We start from the raw sequence: 11,274 nt of genomic DNA on the forward strand, positions 1-11,274 counted from the left end.
ATTTACCAGGCAATACGAGCAGTTCGCGCGGTGAGATCATAAGTGAGCGACGCGTTTCCGTCGCTGTTACAAGGTGTTTGCTTGCACACACATGTCCCGTCACAAGTATTTCATAATGAATTTACAGCGTACTTTTCTTGGCATCAGTTGCATCGTCCTTGGCGTTAGCTGGCTGCGTATGTAAGAGCTGTGGGTCACGATGGTAGCAACTACCTAAACGCGGCGGTGTCGCCGGGAACAAGCGAGTCGCTGATTGCTTGCCCGAATTATTTGGTTTACAGACAACTTTTTTGGTAATTTGCATCAAATCCACAAGGAGCGGGCGAGACGGTGGCCACAAGAAAAACACGCTTCCGCATACGCACGGGAAATCTGCTGTAGCAGACGACAACACGATTCGGCGTCCTACAAGTGACGTCACTCGTAGGTGGCGCCACGGTATGTCCTCGAGGCCAATAGTGTGTGAAAGCCTGTGAAGGTATTATAACTCTGCCGCCTTCAGAGCCCACTGTGTGGGACTATGTTCAGTGGGGGAGACAAATTTTTGCACCTCCCGGGGGACCAGTACACGGACGCGAATGCAGTTTCTTACCAAACTGGAATTTCATTCGAACGCCGAGAACTAAACAACGTTGGAGACTTCGCTCCTCTATTTCTTGTTTTAGTTAATGTTCTCGTGCAACAGTTGTACGGATTCGCATACCATGGTAAGAATGACTGAGTGCGGCAGCTTTCGTAGAGGGACGGCTGAATGTTAGGTAAGGGGTGTTTTAGTTCGGACAAAACGCTGTCAAACAGCGAGCAGAATCTTCTAGGGAAATGTGTACAGTTGGAGTAATTCCTTCAGATCAACATATACGCAAAAGTGCTCCCTAGAATTGGGATAAATGGCTAAATATCGTTCTGCTTAAATATACAGTACGACTTCGGCCATGTAAAAAAGCCTGTGTCGTCTGCTTTGTTTCCCCTCTATTCAGTTTCTCATTGGCGCCGCTAGGGGCGCCACTCTGGAATCTCCTCCCCATATACCGACTGTGCCTGCTCTAGCGCCCCGAAACCCGTTGGAGCCGCGCCCGTTCACCGTTGGGGCGCCAAGTTCCAGGGTTTTTTGATAGCCATGCCGATCGATGCGAACTGCTGTTTCAAGCAGAGGTAAACTGAAACGCACCTCGTCGTCGTCTGCTACGCGAAGGCGTCTTCCAGCTAAAAAGTCCGCAAAACAGCGAGCTTGGAGTTCATGAGCCAATATTAAACACCGAAGCTTTATGCGTGGCTCCGCAGAACTACTAAACAGCGTTCAGTGTACTGTTTCCGCCGGCACGCTCGCCCTTTTCGGTTCACTGCGCGAGTTTTACAAGGAAATGTATACATGTCCTCACGGCGTTTACTGCGATGATAGCCAGTTAACTTTTCTCCCGCTCTAAGCAAGTTGATAAGCTCAAAATAATGATGTATCATTCACTGTTTAGTGATAATTGAGTCAGACTAAAGTTTGTTAAATTTTGTCCTAACAGTTGAACTCCCCTTTTTTACTTACGAGTCCATTCAGTCTCGTTCTGCCGCTAATATTTTTTACTGACCGCGACAGAGTACGCGCCCACTCAACCGCTCCCCACCCCCCGCCCGTATTTTCCCGTCGCCGCTGCTCCACGAAATGGTGCCACCACGCATGTAGTAGATATATTGACAACGCGGTAATCGGGAATGCCGGGCTGCTGCGCAAAGAATGACAACTTCAAGCTTTAGATCAAGGCGATCCTCTGTATTTGAGAGCCCCTATATAGGCTTAGTATAAACATTCAGCATGCACTTAGCTCGTTTGTCTCTCTACTTCTCACCGCTACACTTATTCTTCCCTCAGCAATCACATATCGAAAAACCGATCAATTCTCAGTGGGTCACAAACCCCCTAGTGAACTCACCCGTATAAAATTTCTGGCTGAATCGAGTTAAACGCACAAAAAAACTTTTGCGTTAAATTATTTACGAATGAACAAGGTAGGTTGAGAAAGACCCTCTCTTTTGTAATTACCCCTGTCAATTTCTAGCGTCACCCCAGCCACTTACTGGATGGTTTTATTTATGGCCTCGTGAATTTGTATACCTTTTTTGTTCACACAGTCAAACAAAAGTTGCCCGTCAGTGCTATGAACCTCCTAAATACAACACGTATTTTTTGTTTGCAAAGTGCCTTGACAACTTTTTTTAAACTGCCCATTTTTTCCAGGTGTGTAGACAAATGTTCACCGTGCCATCGCCAACACAACAGAACCTGGGATAAGGGCTTCACCATAGAGAAAGGCGAATTTCTGGCACTGAGCAGGCACAAGGGGTTATACAGGAGGCTATGCCTTGAGGTATACAAGCTGATCTAGCGGTGGTTTCACGCACGCGCCGTGTGTCCCGAGATTCTATCAAACCTTGTCGATCGACCAGCTGCGGCATGGGGAAACGCATTGGCTTCTTGCAACGCGCTAGCCGTGCAAGTAAGAAAGCTTTCCCTTAAAAAACACAAGAAGCCGTGAGGACTCCAACCCATTTTTTGTTGGTTTGAATATGGAGCCGAAAAATATTTGCTTGATTTCCGGCTGCCATAGAGGAAATAAAATTGTACTGCAAGTACGGGACGACAGAAGAATACACACCACACATAGAAGACTAACAAACTGAGTTGATTTCCACGCGCCTGTATACTACTATCAAGCAGACACGTGAAAACAAGATAAGTTTAAAATACAGAACTACATGCAATCACACGTGAAATATAACAATTAATAATTATAAAAAAAATTAAAACGCACACTTTCACCATGACACATGCCAACTCAACCAGATTAGACACCATCAAGAAACGCGATTTCTGTGCCCAAAAACGATATTGAAGAAACATGTACTACTTGGAACATGAAATAAAGATTATTATTATTATTATTACTTATGCAAACATCCCCCGTGCGAGCAATTTCACGCGCCTCTTATTTCCCGCGAGAGCGAGTCACGAAAAAAATGTTCCTGCGTTTTTGCAGCCGCCCCTTTCCATAGAGCGATTTCCCGTTCAAGCCGGGTGAACTTCCCAAGCGTTGTAGTCCCACACAAGCGCCGAGCGCGAGGCCGGGAAGCCTCTTGTACCTATGTTCCGGTAGGTTCGCGGCGCCACCAAGCCACATGAATGAACATGGTTCCTTCCACAGCCACGGTGGACGCTCAACTCGCCACCGCCTGTGGCAGGATATGCCGCCAGAATCTTTCACCCCCGGCGATGGCGCAGTGCGGCAGGATGGCCGGGGGCCCCGCCAGACGGACAAGGGTCAGGAGCCCATCAATAGCGTAAAGGCAGCTTTCCAGGCGTGGATTCCCCTTTCAAGGGTCCGCACTCGACCAGGGACGCCTGTACCTGTACCCATGAAAGAAACCGGTGGGTGTCCGGCGGTACCAGGATTCGAACCCAGTAGCTCCCGCATACGAGGAGAGTGCTGTACCTCTGAGCCATCGCGGCGGTTTTCAGCGATGGCTCAACTGGGACGATTTCAGCTAGACGTAGCCGAAATCCTCCCTGTTCTGTGATATCCATGTCCATGGCAATTGCGTGTTCGCTGAAAGACCAGACAGTCCGTGATCGTACGTAAGGTTGGCCATACCGGCATCGAAAGAACGTATGACTGAGTGAGTAATATGCCACCGCGAAAGTGTAGATGACGAAAAAAACAAAAACAAATCAAAAGTACTTCGACGAAGACAATATACGACAGATATGGGCGCCTGTATGCGTTCTATCTTGTCTTCGACCTCAACCGTTTAACTCCACGCTTCCTTTTTTCTTCACATATGAACAAACTCGCTCAGCAACAAGTTTTGTTGATCTGTAGCTGCTGATGGTCGGTGCACCGCTTCACCGCAACGGCGACGTTTTCATAGCCACGCCCAGAAACATTTCCGAGCTCTTCAAACAATTTTTTAGTTGAAATATTGATAAAATAATAGAGTTCAAAAAATGAGTGTCTTTCATGAGTTTTTCCCAAAATATTAATATCGTTGTTAACTACAACCTTGGCCTGTATAATAGTAGGCACAACCGTCCCAGCTAAAATACGCTATGCCTCCTTTCTCCTTAGCTTTAAAACAGCCTGTTTTATTCTCTCCTTATATAACAACACACCAGTCTTTGCGTTATTGCGGCGCTGCGTTCGAATATACGGCCACTAAAATGTTTCAATTAAATCGAATGACGAAACTAAGGCGCTCGCCTTAGTTTCGTCATTCCAATGCATGGCGTAATAGCGGCCCATGACGACACGAATAGCCTTGGTGTGAGGCGGATTGACGCTAGCGCCAGATTACTCTCTAGTCTATATACTGAGAAACTTTATGCCGGCTGCGTACCTAAGCCACCGACAAGAAACACGACAGGGTTATTGTAGTTATGCATACTTTAATGCATACTTTATCATTTTATGTTATGCATACTTTAATGCATTATGCATACTTTAATGATGTAGTGCTCATTTCTTTTCTCTTTTTTTTTTTTGGAAGGTGGGGGTAAAGACGCCACTAAAGACGCCACCACAGAAGAAAAAACTTGGCCTAGTCATCTATGCAGTACCTGCGAACAGGAGTACCGCAGGGCTCTACTCTTGGTCCGCTATTTTTTTCCCTTTACGTGAATGACTTGCCTCAGATATTAACCTCAGCCAACTCTATCATGTACGCTGATGACACTGCCGTTACAATTACTGCCAATCATACTACCGAACTCGAAAGTATCGCAAACGCTTAGCTGAAAGCAATCTCAGACTGGTATCTGAGGAACAAATTGACAGTCAACACAAAGAAAACTAAGTATGTACTTTTCCAGTCGCGAAACCGATCTCTCGGTTTGGCTGATATCAGATTAGCTATTTGCCAAGCGCAGCTTGAATCAACCAACCGTTTTACGTACCTCGGTGTCACCTTAGATAAACATATACACTGGGAACATCACGTCGACGCGGTTTGCGCGAAGATTGCGTCTGGCTGCTCTGCTCTTATCCAGTTGCGTGAATACTACGACACCGATGTTCTGCGACTCCTATACTTCACGTTAGTGCACACTCATCTTACGTATTGCATCGAGTCGTGGGGCTGGACATACAATACTTACCTAGAGCGCCTGAGGCGAGCGCAAAAACGAGCTCTTAGAATAATTACGCGTTCTGGCTACTCTCGACCCAGCAAGTCGCTGTTTACTGAACTGCGAGTCTTACCATTTGATCTACTTCGCGAGAAAAAAACTGCTGAATGCATCCACAACATAATAAGAAACAACCTTTCGTTTGACGTGTCTACACTTAATACTCCTACTCGCCCAACACGGGGCCATACCTTTGGAAACTTTAACTTAGCCATAAAACGAAATGTGTACGGTGCACGTATGCTGGAATTTACTGGTGTAAAGATCCGGAATAGCCTGCCGCATGACGTAAAAGTTGCTAACAATTTTTCTGTTGCAATAAAAACGCACTACCCTAAAATGAATGACGCACTTTGAGTTCATGCTTGCAGCGATTATTTGTACGTTCTCTCACACTTATACCCCATTATCGAATGACGTGATTATTTTTATACAATGTGATGACATCCTGCATTTTAAGTGATTCTGGTGCTTTAATATGATGTATTCATTGTAACCTGAGTGACAAATGCAATTGCCGTTGTTATTGCTGGTAAAAATTCAACGTGCTCTTGCTTATTTCACTGGCTTTTAGAATTGTATTCATTCAAGAAATATGTGCTTTAACGAGTGTTTAGAGTGTCTTCACCGTTTTTTTTTTAAATTTACTATCGACGATGTGTACTGACATGCGTGTCTGCAATTCTTGCATTTTTTTATTGGACCCCTTACTAGCCGTTGGCTATGGGTCCAAACAGTTTTGGGTATGTTTTGTAGCGCCACATAGAACAATAGTCACGAAGCTTGTCTCCACAGAAATCTTGACTTAGTACCAAGTATAAGAGGGGTAAACATAGCCGCAACAAGAATAAGCTTGGGGCGCCATCGCCATCTTTGCTGTTTGCCCAATCTTCACGCCACTAGTGCGAAGCTTCCCAAACTTTTTGTCGTTTAAAGAACGAACTGTCAGATAACGGTGTAACAATATTGGTTCACAACCCGCTCGTGACCCAGTTTTTCAACAATAACCCGCCGTAAAAGTGAAATGTCTTTATGCACAGCTAGGTTTCTCTGATCAATCGAATAAGCTTCATGCGCCTTTAATCGCAGATTTTGATGCTTGTGTTTAATCACACCGAGAGTAGTTATTTTTGTTGTAAACTCTATATTGGGTAACGAACTCTCTCGCGGGTCTTGCAATCCTCGTAGTCATGCACATGTACTCAAGGACACCAGTGTTTAATGCAGAGCTCCAACTGCCCCGAATTCCTGTTGCCCAGTATAAAGTTCATTTGCTGAGACACACATAACATTTCAGTACCAACGCATGGCACTTATGCCAGTCCATAGTCACGTATACGCGTTAACAGTTGTTAGTAAAACAACATTAACTAATCACAATGGACAACAAGCTAATATCAGTAAGGACCCTGCTAATATGTTACACGACCACAAGAACGACTGCACACAAACAATTATTGCACCTAGACATTTTCAGGAACGAACGTTGCAGGAAATACATATTTCGGTAGCAACACAAAGTAGCATAACTATGACCACTTTCCTGAAAAAAATTAGGTGTAGATAGATGTGTTCACTAAAGATAAATACAAAACCTGAATAGTCGCCCACATTTTACAAAGTGGCGTATTTCACGTCGTTTTTTTTTTGTGCTAAATGTAACCACTGCGTGTCGAATAAGTGCAAACATAAAGAGTTAAAAATTGCCCAAACAACACTGCACTTTAAGAAACAAATTTTCTTTGTTCGTTTTGCCTGTTACTAATTAATTCAGTAGTAACCACCTCCACCTTAAAATGTTTATACGTAAAATATTTCTTATCATTGCAGGAAATTGAGTGCATCACAACAGACAATTGATAGTGCACAGTGACCGCGCCAAACCCGCGAATAATTTTTACAATATGGCAGTAGTTTACTGAGCTATTTCCGCAAACCATTTTATATCCAAGGCACAATAACACCGATACTGCCGCATATTTCGAAAAGGTATACAATGTTAGCATTGACTTGAAAGGCATTGTTTGATTTTAATGAAATGCTACGACTTCCCGTAATACCGTAAAATCTAAAACGTAAACTGCCCTGATATATTTCCGTGCCCAAATTTGATACACAGAAGTGGTTTATGCTCGTGAAATAAATAAGCCGAAACCATAAGCTTCGAATGCACAAATCGCGCTAACTACCGTCGTTAGAAGTAGCTCTGTAGGAGACGTCGTTCAACCTCGGCACACGAGGTTCCGAATCGCTTATGCACATTACGGAGGAAAGAAATGGTCCCGTGGAGGTCGCACTTCTGCGGCGACTGGAAGGGCGAAGTGCCTGGCGCAGTGAAGCCTTCGCTGGAAGTTTCTCTGCTACGCGGTCACGCGGTATTGCGGAAGGCTTTACGTGTTTCAAAACAAACAGCAGGGAAGCATTATCCGCAATGTTTTCAATGCAGTAACGGCAATTCAAAGCGTGGAAACCCCACCGACGCTTGCGATGCCTCTAGAAATACTACAACCCCTTTCGTTTGAAAATGTTATTAGTCATTCAAATAGCACGGTATGCCCACTTCACTGTGCAGTTATCATTCGCACTGTATCTGTCAGAAAACGGGAATATTTTGTAAATCCTTCAACACTTGCACTCACGCGCGCAATATTTGCAGTACCTCGGCTGGCCACATGCAGCACATCTGCCCTTTTTACGTCTTCTTCTTAATTTCTACTAATATGTCTTTAACACCAGTTTGCTCCCTGACCCACTCCGCTCTCTTCTTGTCCCTTAATGTTACACCTATCATTTTCCGCTCCATTGCCCGCTGAGTCGTTCTCAATTTAAGTTGAACCCTCTTAGTGAGCCTCCAAGTTCCTGCCCCGTAGGTGAGTGCCAGTAAGATGCAGCTGCCATACACTTTCTTCTCCAGGGACAATGGTAGGCTGCTATTCGTTATCTGAGAATGCCTGCCGTATGCACTCCAACCCATTCTTATCCTTCTAATTATCTCTGCCTTATGGTTGGGATCCGGGGTCACAACTTTGCCTAAGTAGATATATTCGCTTACCACTTCCACTGCCTCTGCACATATCTCAAACCGCTGTGCTGTCCCGAGGTTATTGATCATTAGTTTGGTTTCCTGCATAATAATTTTCAAGCCCACGGTTCTATTCTGTTTTTCCAGTGCGAAAAGCATGCTTTGCAAGTCGTCCCCCGAGTCACTTAGCAAGGCAACGGCATCAGCAAATCTGAGGTTAGTGAGGTATTCTCCATTAACCCTTACTCCCACCTGTTCCCAATCCAATGTTCTGAATACTTCTTGTAAGCATGCTGTGAATAACATTGGAGAGATTGTGTCTCCTTGTCTGACACCCTTCCTTATAGGTATTTTACTGGTCTCCTTATGGAGGGTGATGGTAGCTGTGGACCCATTGTCGATATCCTCTGGTATTCTTAAATAATGCTCTTCTACCCCCTGGTTCCATAATGCCTGAATGACTGCTGAGGGTTCAACCGAGTCAGATGCTTTCTTATAATCTATGAAGGCTATATATAGGGGTTCAGTACACTCAGCGCACTCCTCTATCACCTGATTGATCATGTGAATATGCTCCATTGTTGAATAGCCTTTAGGGAATCCTGCTTGTTCTTTAGGTTAACTGAAATCTAAGGTGGCAGGATGGTACAACAGTCACGAACAATGCTGAAGTACTATTAAAATTGATAAAATCCCGAATGGATGACCGATTTGTCTTTCATTGAGAGTTTGAAACAAAGTTTTCTACCTTTCTCCCTCACCCCAGACGCGGCTGTTGGCGCGCATGGTTTCGTTCTGACAAGTGATGCAGGTAATCGGCTTTATTTCTGATGTTAGGGACATAATGATGCCAATGTGCAGCTGGAAGCGGTAAATGAAGCAGATAGTTTCGGGAAAGGGCAAGTAAAATACGAATTAACCAGCAGTCTGAATTAGGCGGCTCTAAAATGCAATGAAGATATCGCAAGCCAAACAAAATTTTGAAATTTGTTCGAGTTAACCGAAAGATTGAATTATCCGAGCTTGAAATAACGCGAGTCAATGATTTTTAAAATGTTGCCGTCGTAACCCTGCGATCGAAGCCTATATTGCTAAGGAGCGTGTGCCAGCTATTCAAAACTGAATGCCGTATCAGTTTGCCACTTTCTGTTAAAAATATTCCCAGCTGCGGCCTTCTATTTGAATAGGCCTGTGAGCGGTGCGCATCTTTTCACCCCCCCTCCCCCGAAACTTTAGTCAGATCTTTATATCCTACTTTATTTATGTATTTGAGCATGGTCCCAGCACTACGCGACGCGACACCCAGCAGACGCGCTATTACTCAGATATACTGGGAATATGACACACAAACAAGTCCTGATATCTTATTAGAGCAATTCACGTTCATTCTCGGGCTTTGAGTAAATATAAAGTTGGGAGCGCAGATAGAACGAATTATTGGGAAGACTGCTTCGGCGAAACTAAGGTCGAGAACACGAGATCGTTAGCAAATGATCCGTTCAGCTTACAAAAATACAAGCCCTTTCCCCATACACTAGCACTGGACCGAACCTATAGCAACTTTTTAATCAAAAAAATTATCTCGCGATACAGAAGAACCGCCGCGTCAGCAAAACAAGCAGCCGCAGGTCAATATGTTTGTTTATGGCAATTGATGTTACGCCACTTGGAAAATAATGTGATGAGTTATCACTCCTGTGAGTAACGCGTTTAGGAGTGATTTCTGCTCTCATATACGTGTACATTGGACGTGGACCCGGGCTCACCACGGGGCGATTCTCACTTCTTTACCATCGATAACGTCCACCGTTAACATAGCTATTGTTACTTTATCATCGATGAAGAGCCGAAGCGGCTCTGCACAGTTTTGAAACAAATGGCAGAATACGGCTGCGGCAACTTCGATCTCGGGCCGCCCTTCGCCACCGGCACAACAACCCAATCCACTGCGACCGCAGCGCCACCACGCCAACTAGTACGACCAACTGCGCTTCGCGACTGAGCAGGCGCAGAGCCGGTGGCTCGTCTCACTCAGATACTTCTACTAGCGAAACGGCGAGAATACGGCCATTGTAGCCGTCGATACAAAAACGTATAAAAATAGGTAAAGAATGCGGACACACCACCACAACTTTACCTTCCATGGTGTTGAACGCCGCAGCGGCATGACCCCAGCCCCACGTGCGCACCCTACCTGCGCCATATTACACATGCCACCGGATGCGTTGACCTACAGTTCCTCTACACGCGTTTTACGCTAATTCTCCGTACGCGTTACGCAGAGCTAACACGCCGTGCGTGAACGTCAGGACTGCGCGTCTACAGCATACACACATCACTCTTGCGGCGGCGTAGCGTCCTTTGCTGTCCGCTATGTACATTCACTAAGGGTCAATGCACCTGCTCACGCTTACCTTGCTTTCAAACCACACATGACTGTGGGTGCGTTTACCTAAAGCCATTCATCCTGCTTTAACGTTGCACACCACATTACCTGTACAGTACATTCGAACTTGCCGCAGTGGCTCAGTGGCTAAGGCGTTCTTCTATTGAGCACAAGGTCGCGGGTTTGATTCCCGGCCGCGGCGGCCGCTTTTCTGATGGAGGCGAAAAGTAAAAACCCCCGTGTGTTCAAGATTTCGGTGCACGTTAAAGATCCCGAGATGGTCAAAATTAATCCGGAGCCCTCCACTACGGCGTGCCTCATCGCCTGCATTGCACCGGTGCGTTATACCCTACAATCAATCAAATCAACAGTACATTCGAGAGCTAATTGGTCATCCATCGCACGAATATTCGTCTTGCTCCCGCCGCCGCGTCTTGTGTGCTCCGTCATTCCTTCCGTCGAAACGCAAACCCAAAATACTGCTCAAAACCGACAAAGCTCGCCGGCCGCCTTTCAGCCTCGGTAACACTCTTCACAGATAAAAAGCAGGAGAGAGAGAGAGGGAACCATCGTCGTTTCTCGTGTGCCGCCTGCACTTACTGTCAAGCCTTCCTTTCCCCGCCACACCGTGACGAATCAATCTCCTTGCGCACTGCCTCTGCTTTGCCTCACGGGGAGAATGACCCCGCCCGGCAATAA

Source organism: Haemaphysalis longicornis, unplaced genomic scaffold, assembly GCF_048455015.1.
Source record: "Haemaphysalis longicornis isolate Haplotype H1 unplaced genomic scaffold, Haemaphysalis longicornis Haplotype H1 scaffold_8, whole genome shotgun sequence".
NCBI classification, from domain to species: Eukaryota; Metazoa; Arthropoda; class Arachnida; order Ixodida; family Ixodidae; genus Haemaphysalis; species Haemaphysalis longicornis.